This window comes from Aegilops tauschii, chromosome 7, assembly GCF_002575655.3.
Source record: "Aegilops tauschii subsp. strangulata cultivar AL8/78 chromosome 7, Aet v6.0, whole genome shotgun sequence".
Lineage (NCBI taxonomy): Eukaryota > Viridiplantae > Streptophyta > Magnoliopsida > Poales > Poaceae > Aegilops > Aegilops tauschii.
The window spans coordinates 438,288,344-438,304,640 of NC_053041.3; positions in this window are offsets into that span (position 1 = coordinate 438,288,344).

Sequence of the window (16,297 nt, forward strand, 5' to 3'; positions counted from 1 at the left end):
CAGTGATACGCAATTCTGTTTCTTCGAGGACCAACAGACCAAAGATCGTCCGAGGAAATGACATGTACCAAATGTTGACTAGCGATCCACACGATCACCAGCATAGTCAGAGTCTGAATATCCAATGAGATCAAAAGCCGAGCCCTTGGGGTACCATAATCCAAGTGTTGGTGTGTGAGCTAGATATCGAAGAATATGTTCACAGCCTTATGGTGTGATTCCTTCGGTGTAGCTTGAAGTCGGGCACACATGCAAACACTAAGCATAATATCTGGCCTAGATGCACATAAATACAATAAAGAACCAATCATGGAGTGGTATACCTTTTGATCGAAGTCAATACCATTTTCATCAGTGCACAGATGGCCATTTGTGGGCATCGGAATTTTGACGCCTTTGCAATCTTGCATGCCGAATTTCCTCAGTACATCCTTGAGGTATTTCTCCTGAGATATGAATATGCCATTGCGCTGTTGACGAATTTGAAGACCTAAGAAGAATTTCAACTCTCCCATCATAGACATTTGATATTCTTCACTCATCATATAGGCAAATTCATCACTATAACGTTGGTCAGTACAGCCAAAGATGATATCATCAACATATATTTGGCATACAAACAAGTCATCATCATATGATTTAGTGAAAAGAGTAGGGTCGAGTGAACCGGGTTTGAAGCCTTTCTTCATGAGGAATTCCTTCAAAGTATCATACCACGCCCGAGGGGCCTGCTTGAGGCCATAGAGGGCCTTATTTAGTCTGAAGACTTTGTCAGGATGCTTAGGATCTTCAAAACCTAGGGGTTGAGCAACATATACTTCTTCCTCAAGCTTACCATTGAGGAATGCACTTTTCACATCCATTTGATATAAAGTGATATCATGATGGTTAGCATAAGCAAGTAATATGAGAATAGCTTCAAGTCTAGCAACATGTGCAAAAGTTTCATCAAAATCAATTCCTTCAACCTGTGTGTAGCCTTGAGCTACTAGCTGTGCCTTATTCCTCACCACAAGGGCATTTTCATCTTGCTTGTTGCGGTAGATCCACTTTGTGCCAATGATATTGTGTTGGCGAGGATCTGGACGATTGACCAGTTCCCAAACGTTGTTGAGCTCGAACCGATGTAATTCTTCTTGCATGGCCTGAATCCACTCAGGCTCTAGAAATGCTTCATCTACCTTAGTGGGCTATGTGATAGAGACAAAAGCATAGTGCCCACAAAAGTTAGATAAATGTGAAGCTTTTGAGCGTGTGAGAGGACCTGGTGCTTCAATGTCATCGATGATCTTTTCAACTTGCACTTCTTTTGCAACGCGAGGATGAGTAGGTTGTCGTCGAGGAATTTGATCAGCATTTTCTTCAGCACCATTTTCTTCAGCAATTTCTCCAGTTGCATTAGCTCGACGTTCTTCACGTTCTGGAATGAATTCTTCAGCAGATTCTTCGGTAGGAATGACATCCTCAGCAGCCTTGAACTTGATAGTTTCCTCAGGTGCTGGTTCATCTATCACAGAGGGTAGGTGCTCTCTTTGAGAGACATTAGTTTCATCGAACCGCACATCTACAGTTTCAACAACCTTGTGAAGAACGGTGTTGAAGACTCTGTAGGTGTGCGAGTCCTTTCCGTAACCAAGCATAAAACCTTCATGTGCTTTCGGTGCAAATTTAGCATTGTGATGAGGATCTCTAATCCAACATTTAGCACCGAAGACTTTGAAATAACTCACATTGGGTTTCTTGTCAGTGAGGAGTTCATAGGCAGTCTTCTTGAAGAATTTGTGAAGATATACCCTGTTGATGATGTGGCATGCAGTATAAATTGCCTCAATCCAGAAGTGATGAGGAGTCTTGTACTCATCAAGCATAGTGCGAGCCATCTCAACAAGAGTTCTGTTCTTGCGCTCCACGACGCCATTCTGCTGAGGAGTATAAGGAGCAGATAACTCATGTGTAATACCAAGTTCATCAAGATAGTCATCAAGACCAGAATTCTTGAACTCACTTCCATTGTCACTTCTGATGTGCTTGATCTTCACACCAAAGTTGGTTGAAGCCCTCGAGGAAAATCGTTTGAAGACTTCCTGCACTTCATGTTTGTAAGTAACAATGTGTACCCATGTGTAACGAGAGTAATCATCAACAATAACAAGCCCATAGAGAGATGCATCATTTGTGACAGCTGAGTAATGGTTAGGACCAAAGAGGTCCATGTGAAGCAATTCGAATGGTTGAGTAGTGGTCATGATAGTCTTCGCTGGATGCTTAGCCTTGGTCATCTTTCCAGCTTCACAAGCTCCACACAAGTGATCCTTGAGGAATTTGACATTCTCAATGCCAATGACATGCTTCTTCTTTGCAAGCGTGTGCAAATTCCTCATGCCTGCATGACCAAGTCGTCGATGCCATAGCCAACCTTCTGAAGCTTTTGAGTAGGCACACGGCCGGTTGCGGTCCTGTAGAGAAATCAAAAATATACAAGTCTCCTCTCCTAAAGCCTTCGAAGACTTTGGAATTGTCAGCTTCCATAACCACAACACAACGATACTTGCCAAATACAACTACCATATCAAGATCACAAAGCATTGAGACAGACATGAGGTTGTATCCTAAGGACTCGACAAGCATGACTTTGTCCATGTGTCAATCCTTTGTGATCGCAACCTTACCTAGACCCAATACCTGACTTTTGCCTTTGTGAGCGAAGATGATATGCTTCAGATGCGATGGTGATAAGAGAGCATCAATCAATAGATTCTTGTCACCAGTCATGTGATTTGTACATACACTATAGAGGACCCACTCAGTGGCTTTGGGTTGATCATCCTTTTCACCATCTGCCATAAGGCATGGTGAGGAGGATGATTATTCTGGTTCGAATTTCATTGATTTGAGAGATTCCTTCAAGTCCTCAAACCAAGGATCATGACAGGTTCGATGACCTTCATAGAAATCAGAGAGACGGTCCCAGATAAGCTTCGCATGATCGAGATGCATAACGTTCCTGGACTGATTTTGAGACAGACAGGAGCAGATGACGCCCTTCGCCATGAGGTTGAGAAGAGTGTACTTGCGAATGTCATCAGCTTCCGCCGTCTTGCACAGATCGGTAAGACCAATCTCAGTGACGGTCCACAGTTCGCTGTTCATCGCCATGAGGCGCTTCTTCATCATGGCCTTCCACTTGGGATAATCATGGCCGTCAAAGATGGGACATGTCACTTTCTTCATACCTGCGGTCGACATAACTAAAACTCCAGGTGTTAAACCAAAATCACACAGAACAAGGGAGTACCTTGCTCTGATACCAATTGAAAGTGCGTTATATCGACTAGAGGGGGGGTGAATAGGCGATTTTTATAGACTCTTCACTGAGGAATTTGTGGGTGAGGAAATTCCTTAGCGAAGAACTACTTGCAGCGGAATAAGTACTCAAAAGTATGCATAGCAGAACACAAGCATAGTCATCATGATGAAATGAAAACAAGCACAGAGTACAGAAAGCGTAAACACAGGATAACACAGGATGAAGACAAACAGACTGAAGAAATTGAGAAAGTCTTCAGTCAAAGTCTTCAAACACAGATATGACAATCACACAACACAGTAATGAGGAAATGAAAAAGTAGAGGAAATAGAACCAGAAGGCTTGATGAAGACAATGATTTGGTAGACCAGTTCCAACTGCTGTCTCAGTTGTACGTCTGGTTGGAGCGGCTAGGTATTTAAACCTGAGGACACACAGTCCCGGACACCCAGTCCTGAACACACAGTCCAGGACACCAAGTCCTCACCGTATTCTCCTTGAGCTAAGGTCACACAGACCTCGCCCAATCACTCGAGGTAAGTCTTGAGGTGACTTCCGAACCTTCACAAACTCGGTCACTCGGCGATCCACAATTTCCTCTTGGATGCTCTAGACCATGACGCCTAACCGTCTGGAAGAAGCACAGTCTTCAAAGGTAACAAGCGTCGGATCCACGCAGGATCAATCTCTTCAGTGATGCTCAATCACTTTGGGTTTGTAGGTGTTTGGGTTTGGGGTTTTCCTCACTTGATGATTTTCGCTCAAAGTCCTCGGAGGATGGGATGCTCTCAAATGACAAGTGTCAGTTTCTCTCGGAGCAGCTAACCAGCTAGTGGTTGTAGGGGGCGGCTATTTATAGCCTAGGGAGCAGCCCGACATGATAAGACATAAATGACCTTCAATGATATGACCGTTAGGTGGGTACATATTTTGGGACAGCTGGCGCATAGCACAGCAACGGTCGGAAATTTGAGTATCAAATTCCTCAGGGCTATCATGTTCCTCACTGTGTAGGCAATCCGGACTGGCGAATTCCTAACTCCTCAGTCAGAACAAATTCCTCAGAGACCAGAAGAACTTCGTCTCTATCACTGAAGAATATGACTGAACTGTATGAGATTTCCAATGGCTTCACTCGAAGGGATTGGTAGGTGTAGGATTTTGAGTTGAGCATCACATGGAAAAATTTCCTTAGTATTTCCTCGACCCCTTTAACAGTACGGTGTTTCCTATGACTCAAGAAAGAGAAAATGAAACTACGAAAACAAAAGTCTTCACACTTCATGTTCCTCAAATGAATACCAAGTCTTCAAGGTCACACCAATTTCTTCACTTTCAAAGTCTTCAGAAAGAATTCAGAAATACCAAAGTCTTCAGTCGAAGAACTTCATTTTTAGGGGTTGACTTTCTCTGTAAATATCAAACTCCTCATAGACTTATAGACCTATGTACACTCACAAACACATTAGTCCCTTAACCTATAAGTCTTCAATACACCAAAATCACTAAGGGGCACTAGATGCACTTACAATGCCAATAACCATGGGCTTGTCATCTATGCCATAAGTGCAAATTGGGATGCATAGTCACTACGATGAGATTGCAAATATGACATATGGTTGATCTCATGCATAGAATATGACAAGTCAAGCGGGTTGTCAAACATGATGTGACCTAGAGAATTGTCACAAGAAATCCTATGTAACATGGCGTCACAACTAATAGACTCGACATGAGAATCATCATACTCATCGTAAATGGGCAAGAAATCATCACATGAGGAAGTCGCACAAGCATGAAGCATGGAAATAGGTTGATCAACATCATGTAAGCAATCAATGTCAAGAATGTCCACTAGTGGGACTAGAGCATCACCTTCACCTATATTACCGTTCTCATTCCACTCAAGTGGTGTAGGTGAGGTGGGAGAGACCAAATGGTGGTCATCTTCATCTTGATGGAACCATGTGGGGGGTGCATCATATTCCACCATGGCCATCGTCTTGTCCAAAGGTAGGACGAAGTCGTCGAGAATCGGCGCGTCATCATATATGGGACCTAGCACCAAATGACAAGACACAATAGAGGTAGACGTTAAGTCGTTAGAAATCATAGTGGCCTCACATGCCCTATCAACTACCTCACTCTCTCTATGTGGTGCCTCACTCACTCCCTCAAAATAGGTGCACTCAAACTCACATATGGTGGAGTCACTCATCTCACTCAAGTGGTGGGGGTTGTGGCTCTCCTCACATGGGAATTGTGGCAACACATCATATATATATGGGGCTAGTGGTGAAGTCACTGTCACTCTCAATATGGTGGCAAAAGTCACTCAAGTCATCATACGTCACCGTGGTCGAGGTGAAATACTCAACCATCTCATCGCTGTCACCATGGATGAAGGCCGAAGATGGCACATCATCACTCTCCTCCATGACCGAAGGGAAAATCCCATGCTCGATCATCTCGTCCTCGTCGCCGTGGATGAAGGCCGAAGATGGAACAACATCACTCTCGCCTCCTAAGATGGAAGCATCATCCTTGCTCGTCACCATGTCGCATGCCTCCAAAGCTTGTTCCTTGAGGGTCTCCGTAGTCGTACTCGTCGCCGCACCGTCTTGAAAAAGAGTCATGGAGGACTCATCATCATCAATGCCACATAGAGGGATGGCAGTGAAGTCGAACTTGGGAGCATCATCTTAGAGCTCGTCGGGCTTGGACATCTTGGTGGTACTATCCTCATGCTCGTTGTCATAGAGCTTGGTCGCCGCGAAGTGTGCTTGGGGTGGAGAAGCCTTGGCCTTCATGAGTTCTCGTTCCGCCTTGAGAGCACCAATGTAGTTGTCGTCGAGGGACTTGTAGTTCTCGAGGAAGATAGTCTTGGAGATGTCGTTGTTCAATCCCATCATGAAGTGGAACTTCATTGACATGGGGTGGTCCACGTCGGCTCGTCGCAAGGCTTTCTTTATCTCCTTGAAGTACTCGTCGATGGACTTGGATCCTTGGGTGGTGTTCTCCAATTGGCGTAGAAGTTGTTCCGTGTAGGTTGGAGGCACGAACTCTCGCCGCAAAGCTCTCTTCGTCTTGGGCCAACTCATGTCGTAGCTCTCCGAATGTGTGTGAAGCCACCATATGGATGCGTAGTCGTGGAAGTTTATAGTGGCGCACTTCACTTGATCTTCGGAAGGGACTTGATGTAGCTTGAGGTAGTCGTCCATCAAACGCTCCCACTCGAGATACTCCTCGGGTTCTTGAGTCCCATAGAAAGGAATCTTGTGGTCGGTGCCGAGGTCGTAGTAGCTCATGGAAGTCGCATACTTGAGCTTGGGGAGCTTCTCTTGAACGTAGTCTTGAGGTGCTTGTAGGCGAAGATGTCGTATGTCCGTAGGCGAAGATGCCTTGAAGTTGCTTGGCGAAGATGCCAAGGGAGATGGTGAAGTCGTTGAGCGGTTGTTGGTGTTGAGCTCTTGACCTTCATGTTCTTGTTGGTGATGGTGTCGATGTCGATGTGACCTTGCCGGAGATGGTAGCTTGGAAGCATGTGTACTTGAGCGTCTTCTCGAAGATGAGGAAGATCTACTGTAGGACTTGATGAGGGCTTTGATCTCATCCATTTGAGCTTGCATCTTGGCGTCAGTAGAGTTATTCGTGGCATTGAACCCGTCGTTGTTGTTGTAGACTGAAGGTGAAATGCCTTGCCTATCCATCACAAGACACGAGTAGAGGTGAGTAGGAAATGAGATAAACAATACCAAGTTACCTTTTCCCAAAGTTGAGGATGTATCTCGTTTCACTCAATGTGAGATGAAAGAATAGTGGAATTGGTACCGGACTTGTTCACTCACACCTACAAACTAAAGCTTATGGAGTAGCTCGGTGAGGATAGTGGCACAAAAATTTAATGCAAAACGTTAGCAAGAGTCAATAATGTTGAAAGAGATTAACAAATTCGCAAGTGAAACAAGTAGACCAATAGCAACGAATGGCACATAGAAACGCACACACAGATAGATAAATGGGGTCGTGCAACCAAGGAATGAGCACAAAATGTGGAATCCACGGAAAACGCTCGTGTTGCACAACTCAAGAGAGACGCTAGCACGATTGCTCAATAGGCGGATATGACACTTGTGCACAACCTATAAGATGCAAAATGGATAAACTTGTGCAATGTGGATGCTATGGCACTTGCTTACAAGCTTCTTTGATCTTTCTCTTTTGCTTAAAAGCTTTATTCTCCTTTTTTTATATGGCCACGATGCACAAACCAACATAGCAAATGTGTATATGCGGGAACAATCTTGTTACACACGAGATGATATGATATGAAAATACGAATATGATATGGTATATATGCAATGGATGGTGTGGATCGATGATCACTAATGTGCACAAGTAACGTTGCCGGCAAAACTCAAATGGCTAGTCTCGATAGGCAAGTGATGCAAAAAGGGCTAGGGGTTATCAATGCAATTGCAAGGTAATATACAATGGAGGGATACCACGATACCAAGATGATATGGATGTTACCGTCCGAGGCGATGATGAGTGGCGGTGTTCTTGATGTAGATACCAAGATGATGGAGACTCGTCCCTAAGTAGCTGGAACACCTTAGGAAACGGAAAAACCGCGAACTCAAAATCTCAAAGGTAATTTCAAATGGTGGTAGCGGAAAGCGGTGGTGGTGTTGCGGAAGCTCAATGGGATTGCGGAAATGCAATAATGGGGTTTGGAGTATGCAATGCGGAAGTCGAGGGTAAGGTGGTAGACTATACATGGTGTCGGAGTTGAAAGCACGTCCCTAAGTAGCCGAAACACCTTAGGAGACACAACTCACAACACAAACAAAATTGGGTTATATGGGGTGGTGGAAGTGTATGGTGGGTAAGCCTATGCAGAAGTTATGTTGGTGGTTGAATGAAGAAGCAATTGTCCCCAAGTAGCCAAAACACCTTAGGATAGTCGAATCACAACTCAAACAACCACAAATGCTAAGGGGAACAAAATGTGTTAGGTTGCGGAAGTCGATGGTGTTTATGCGGAAGTTATGGTGGAAGCCCTAGGCAAAGATGCCAAAATGCCAAACATTTGATGGAGTCAAATGGTGATGTAACCTATCTAGATGGATAGAGGATGCCAATAGCTACTCAACAAGCTAAAGAACGCAAAAATCGGACTCCGGGTGTGAAAGTTACGGTCAAAACGGTGAAACACGGGAGGCTGATGCTCCAGGGGTCGGACATCCGGGGTCGGGGCCGGATATCCGGGACCTAATGTCCAGAAACTTGCGCGATTTTGCGCTCCACGAGCCGGATGTCCGGCTTGGGGCCCGGATGTCCGGCCTAATGCCCGGATGTCCGGCCCGACGATTCCAGATCAGGATTTGGACTTCGAAACTCGATTTGGGGCGGAAGTTGATGATTTCAAGGGCAAAATTGGAGAGATTTCGTGGATGGAAGGTTGGGAAACTTGGGGAAATGCTAGATTCACTTGAAACCAAGCAAATCCATGGATCAAATTCAACAAACATCATCAAACCAACAAATCACAAAAAAAATTGGGGTTATTTTTTAGGGGAATTTTCGAATTTGTGTAACATCCCAAATTTTCAATTTGGAATGTTATACATTAGATCATCATGCATAACCTATTTTATTGCATTTTGTCTTGCGATCCTAGAAATTCTACGCAACTCAAGGACCCACGGAGAGAGTTGGGGATTTCGTTATTTTCATATTTGGGTTTTCTCAAATTTTGAAAATAGGATCATTTGTTTTAATTATTTTTCTCTCCGAAAATATTTCATATCAAAATTATATGAGAGGGGATAATATGACTTCTCCAAAAATAATGAAATATCGGAGTAAAAATATTAAAAACAAATATTTGATTTTATTTGGATTTTATTTGAATTAGGAAAAATATGCGTTTTTCAAAATTGCATTCTAGGCCAAATAAATGTTCATCTTGTTCTAAATATTTTATTTAGACAGAGAAAATTTGTTTTGGCATTTTTAGATTTTTATTTATTTTTCTAGTATTTATTTAAGTTTCGGCGGAATGTTATTTAAAAAAAACTGTTCGCGCGCCCGACTGGGGCGAAGGCCCGGCCGAGCCGGCCCAAGCCCGCGCCGTCGCCGTCTCCCGCACCGGCTCGGGACCGGAGTCCCGAGCGAAGCCGCCACCGCCGCCCGAGTCCGGGAGGAGCACGCCGCCCGAGTCCGGGAGGAGCACGCCTCCCGAGACGGCCCCTCCCCCAAGCCAGCCACCGCCCCCTCCTCTTAAATACCGCCGCCACCGACACCCACCACCACCACCCGAGCCGCCCCGCCAAACCCCGCCGCCGCCGCCGTTCGCCGCTGCCGCCTAGCGCCGCCGCCGCCTACCGTTGCCGCCCCGCCGCCGCTCGAGCACCCCGCCGCCCCACCGGACCCCGCCGGAGCCGCCGGATCTCGCCGGAGCACCACCGAGGTAGACGCGCCGCCACCGCCGGTTTTTGAGAGAAAACCGATTTGTTTTTTTCTGAAAACCCTAGTTTTCGTTTTTTTAATAGATCGGTTTTATTTTATTTTTTTCGGTTTATTTATTTTTGCGGACGTTCGTCCGTATGTTCGTTTAGCGAACGGTGTTCACTCGTTAACCGCAGATAGCGAACATTCGTTCGTTAGCCTGTTCGTCAATTTTTCTTTTTCTCGGTTTTTTCGCGATTATTTTCGATCGCGATTTCTGATCCGATTTTCGTTTTAGTATACCTTTTCGCCCGTTTATCGGAATCAGGCGATTCAAGCGCCTTGAGTTTCATATCGAAACCCTCTTTCTGTTTAACCAACCTAAACAAGTTTTTGTTACTGTAAAATTTGACTTAGGTCCAGATTAGTAAACGAAGCTTGTTTCTTTCGCCGTTTGAGTTTCGTTGCTTCGTTCGATTTGATTCTTTTTGCAAACCGGAGTTCTTAAGTTGAACTTTCTGGTTGGATCTCTTATTTCGAGTTTTACCCGTGCACCCTTGCTTGATTGCTTATGTATGTCTTTTTTGTTTATGATAGAGTACCCGGAGTGCGAAGCGTGCTACTACGAGTCTCTAGGTTTCACGGATCATCAGCAAGGCAAGTAACACTTTGATCATACCTCTTTACCACCCAGTTTTATTGCATGAGATCAATCCTCAAACAATTGCATGATTAGGATCTGATTAATATGTGGGTTTTGGGAAGTAGATGAGGTAGTACCTATTGCCCTGTTTATTATCAAAACCTTTGGGAGTTACTTCTACGTTTGCTTATGTTGCTATGCTATGCTCGTAGACGTGGATTGGGTTCGAGTGAATTTTCATGACAGATGTGAGATTGTTAATTAATGGTTCAACTTAAGGTGGTTACTTTAATTTACATCTGGGTGGATTGAGGCACTTGGAGAACCTAGTGTTGCCTATATTTTTGGATATCCCGGAGTACCCGTGTGATCATCCTATGGACCGCCACCCAGGCTCAAAGGGATCATGAGATTATTCATGCTAGAAACTTCCGTGTGCAGCCACAAGCTATTATGGGCTCTAGTAGTTGAGTAGGTTACATGACCTCTTGAAGAGGTGGGCTAGCAGATGTAGGGGAAAGTAGGTGTAACTGTCCACCCGGAGTAAAGAGTATTGTTTCTGAAAGACTGTGTCTCAGTCATCCGTTTCTCAAACACCATGTAGTGCGAGAAATCAAGCGGAGGCGATCGAGTCTTGTGGGGAAAAGTGCACAAACCTCTGCAGAGTGTACAATCTAATCATGGTTAGCCGTGTCCCCGGTTATGGACATCTTGAGTATCTAGTCTTGGATTATCATGTGAATCTCATCATCATGTTACTTAATTTAATTTGATTGGGTTAATCACGTTCTAATTGGGATTGAGTTGGAGGTACCTTCTCAATGTTTAACAACCACCATGATAGTTAAATAAAATTTATTCCTTTTGTTGTAGGGAAAAATTGGCTTTTCGCAAAACTATAACCATAGAGCTTTCCACCAGCCAAATATGCATGTAGTCATAGCATTATTCTTTTCATTACTCTCTATGTGTTACTTTGCCAGCATATTCCATGTGCTAACCCGTTTTCGGGCTGCAACGTTCATGTTGCAGACTTTTCAGACGACGAGTAAGGTGCCATAGGTCATGGTCTTATACTCAGTGATGCCGTTGGAGTTGATGGACTCACTTTATCTTCCAAGCCTCTCGCTGTTATCGTTTTTAGATGGCCTTAAGCCATATCTATTGTATTAAGTTCTTTCTTGAGACAATTCGATGTAATAAGTGTGTGATTGCTACTCTGTTATAAATCCTTCAAGTACTGTGCGTGTCAGCATTACTGATCCAGGGATGACACTGATGCACAGAGACTGGACTGTTTGAGGTCTGGTCGCTACAAAGATGGTATCAGAGCACACGCTGACTGTAGGACACGACCACTAAGCTAAAGCCCTACATTACTACTCTCTTCTCATTTCTGACTCCTCTCCTTGCTTCCACTCTTTTAGGATGATGGATGCAAGGAACAAGTTCGCGCAACCGGATGAGGATACACCTTTTGGACGACACTTGAAGGAAGTTACTAAGTACCTGAACATTGGAATACCAAGCTTCACCGGGACCTACAACGCCACACTACCAGAAGAGGAGCACTGGATGATTCAAGTTCAAGTTCCAGGAAGGACGTTCATGCCAGTCACTGAGCCCATAGAGTTTTCCTTTGATGCACCGACCTGGAGTCTAGGAAAGAGCATGGCAGCCCACATCACCATGGGACGCATTGGAGAAGTGTACCACAATGATCTCAAGGATACTATCTATCAGATTTGTGGGTGCCGAGACGAGCAATGGGAGATGATCGGCACCAGGAAGGATAGATCTATTGCAGCTTTCATCCAGGAATTAAACCAGCACATTCGACGCCAGGAGAATCAGATGTGCGCAGACATGATAGATCTGAAGAAGGCAAATACTAGGATCATGGAGTTGGAGGAAGAACTCAAGGCTACACACGAGGATTATATGGAGGAAATCGTCGCACTAGTGGAGAAAAATGGCGAGTTGACACAGAAGCTAGGAGTATTCATGGGAGACCCTGCGCCAGGAGGAGAAGATGATGATTCTACTTGCCCGGAGAACTACATCATCATCGACGACACCGACTCGGACCCCAGTGATGATGATTGGGAGGATGAAGCCGGAGCAGATATCATGGAGTCTTCGTCCGATCAATTTTTCTAGTAGACCACCAAATTAGTAGTAGTATTCCACCATGTATATAGTATAGTCCAAGCACTTTGTAACGATAGTTAGATCGATTGTATGCCTTGTTTGAAATGATTGGAGTGATATGATTGTGTTTGTCTCATGTGCATATGGGTAGTGTTTTCCCTCTAGACCTTATTCTATCCTATTTCTCATCTTTTCTAAACCCATCAGATGCCTCTAAGACGCGACACCGGATCTGTTTTCCCACCGGAGATCACTGAGTTGATTCAGCAGCAGAATACCCTGATGCAAGCGCTAGTTCAGAACCAAGGCAACAACAACAACAACCCACCACCACCACCACCTGTTGATCACTTAGCCCGTTTTCTTAGGCTGAATCCGCCGGTGTTTTCCAGCAGCACCGAGCCGATTGTGGCAGATGATTGGCTCCGCAAGGTTGGAAGGGAGCTGACCACTGCAGGATGCACAGATGCGGAGAGAGTGCGTTTTGCCGCACATCAGCTTGATGGACCCGCAGCATCATGGTGGGAGAATTACACAGCCACTCACCCCATTGACACCGTCACATGGGACCAGTTTCAGCAAGCTTTCCGTACTGCCCATGTTTCAGCAGGAGCTATGGCCACGAAGAAGCGTGAGTTTCGCAACTTATGCCAAGGAGGACGTACCGTAGGCCAGTACGTGGAGGATTTCAGTAAGTTAGCACGTTATGCCCCAGATGACGTTGCTACGGATGCAGCTAAGCAGGAGAAGTTTCTGGAAGGACTGAATGATGAGCTGAGCATGCAGTTGATCGTGGCAACTTTTAACAACTACCAGGAGTTGGTAGACAGAGCTCTCATGATTGAAGGGAAGCAGCAGCAGATTGAGAGCCGTAAGAGGAAGTATGGATGGAGGAATGTGAGGCTAGTTTCCAGGAGCTGAAGAAAACGTTTAGTTACAGCACCAGTGTTGATTCTGCCAGATCAACGCAAGGATTATGAAGTATATTGCGACGCTTCTCGTTGAGGACTTGGAGCAGTGCTAATGCAGGAGGGAAGAGTTGTTTCATATGCCTCACGACAGCTTAAACCCCATGAGTTGAATTATGCTACACATGATTTGGAGTTAGCAGCCGTAGTGCATGCGTTGAAGACGTGGAGACATTTTCTCATCGGAAACCATTGTGAGGTGTACACGGATCACAAGAGTTTGAAGTACATTTTCACGCAGAAGGAGTTGAATCTCAGGAAAAGGAGATGGTTGGAGCTCATTAAGGATTATGATATGAGATTGCATTATCACCCAGGGAAGGCTAACGTAGTAGCTGATGCGTTGAGCCGCAAGAGCCATGTCAACACACTCATGACCGGAGAGTTACCCAAGGAGTTAGCAGAGGATCTTCGCGAACTATGTTTGGAAATAGTTCCAAGAGGCTTTGTAGCAACATTGGAGATTCAGTCTACTTTGATGGATAAGATGAGAGAAGCTCAAAAGACAGATAAGGAGATTGCTGAGATAAAGGAAAGGATGAGCAAAGGAAAAGCCAAGGGATTTCATGAGGATGAACACGATACCTTATGGTTTGAGGACCGCGTTTATGTGCCCAATGATCCGGAGATCAGGAAGTTGATTTTGCAAGAGGCCCATGATTCACCATATTCGATTCACCCAGGAAATACCAAGATGTACCTGGATTTAAAGGACAGTTTCTGGTGGAACGGAATGAAGAAGGATATTGAGGAGTAAGTAGCAGTTTGGGATGTATGTCAGAGAGTGAAGGCAGAGCATCAGAAGCCAGCAGGATTGCTACAACCATTGCCGATACCCGAATGGAAGTGGGATAAGCTAGGCATGGATTTTATCACGGGATTGCCCAGGACTCGTTTAGGCTATGACTCGATATGGGTTGTAGTCGATCGTTTGACGAAGGTAGCTCATTCCATCCTAGTAAAGACCACTTATACCAGTGCTAAGTTGGCAAATATATACATGACCAGGATCGTATGTCTGCGTGGAGTTCCGAGGACCATTGTATCAGATAGAGGAACCCAGTTTACTTCAAAGTTTTGGAAGTAGTTGCACGAAACTTTGGGTACCAGGCTAGAGTTCAGTACAGCCTTTCACCCGCAAACAGATGGACAGACCGAGAGAGTCAATCAGATTTTGGAGGACATGCTGAGAGCTTGTGCGCTAGATTATGGATCTAATTGGGACAACAATTTGCCATATGTAGAGTTCTCTTACAACAACAGTCATCAATCCAGTTTGAAGATGGCCCCTTTCGAAGCTCTGTACGGAAAAAGATGCAGGACACCTTTGTGGTGGGATGAAGTTGGAGACCGCCAGTTGTTTGGACCAGATTTGATTAAAGAGTCTGAACAGAAGGTGAAGTTGATTCGCGATAGGCTATGGGTAGCCCAGTCCAGGCAGAAGAGTTATGCGGATTCTAAACGTAAGGAGACAGTTTACGAAGTCGGAGACAGAGTGTATCTTCGAGTGTCACCACTACGAGGAGTGAAGCGCTTTGGAGTTAAGGGAAAGTTAGCGCCACGTTTTGTAGGACCATACAGAGTTTTGGAGCGTATGGGAGAAGTTTCTTACAAGTTGGAATTGCCCGAAGGATTGTCGGGAGTTCACGATGTGTTCCATGTTTCTCAGTTGAAGAAGTGCCACGCGAAGATGGCTGAGATACCACTCAGAGATACAGTGCCCCTGGAAGCGATTCAGTTGGATAGCAATCTGACCTACGAGGAGAAACCAGTTAAGATTCTTGAGTTTGCCAGCCGAGTCACCCGCAGCAAGGTTATCAAGTTTTGCAAAGTTCAGTGGAGTCACCATACCCAGGATGAAGCCACCTGGGAGCGAGTGGAAGATCTATGGAAGGACCACTCTCACCTATTTTCTAGCCAACCCGAATCTCGAGGGCGAGATTCATCTTAAGGGGGGTAGGTTTGTAACATCCCAAATTTTCAATTTGGAATGTTATACATTAGATCATCATGCATAACATATTTTATTGCATTTTGTCTTGCGATCCTAGAAATTCTACGCAACTCAAGGACCCACGGAGAGAGTTGGGGATTTCGTTATTTTCATATTTGGGTTTTCTCAAATTTTGAAAATAGGATCATTTGTTTTAATTATTTTTCTCTCCGAAAATATTTCGTATAAAAATTATATGAGAGGGGATAATATGACTTCTCCAAAAATAATGAAATATCGGAGGAAAAATATTAAAAACAAATATTTGATTTTTTTTGGATTTTATTTGATTTTATTTGAATTAGGAAAAATATGCATTTTTCAAAATTGCATTTTAGGCCAAATAAATGTTCATCTTGTTCTAAATATTTTATTTAGACAGAGAAAATTTGTTTTGGCATTTTTAGAGTTTTATTTATTTTTCTAGGATTTATTTAAGTTTCGGCGGAACGTTATTTAAAAAAAACTGTTCGCGCGCCCGACTGGGCCGAAGGCCAGCCGAGCCGGGCCAAGCCCGCGCCGCCGCCGTCTCCCACACCGGCTCAGGACCGGAGTCCCGAGCGAAGCCGCCGCCGCCGCCCGAGTCCGGGAGGAGCACGCCTCCCGAGACGGCCCCTCCCCCAAGCCAGCCGCCGGCCCCTCCTCTTAAATACCGCCGCCACCGACCCCCACCACTACCACCCGAGCCGCCCCGCCAAACCCCGCCGCCTAGCGCCGCCGCCGCCGCCGTTCGCCGCTGCCGCTGCCGCCTAGGCCGCCGCCTGCCGTTGCCGCCCCGCGGC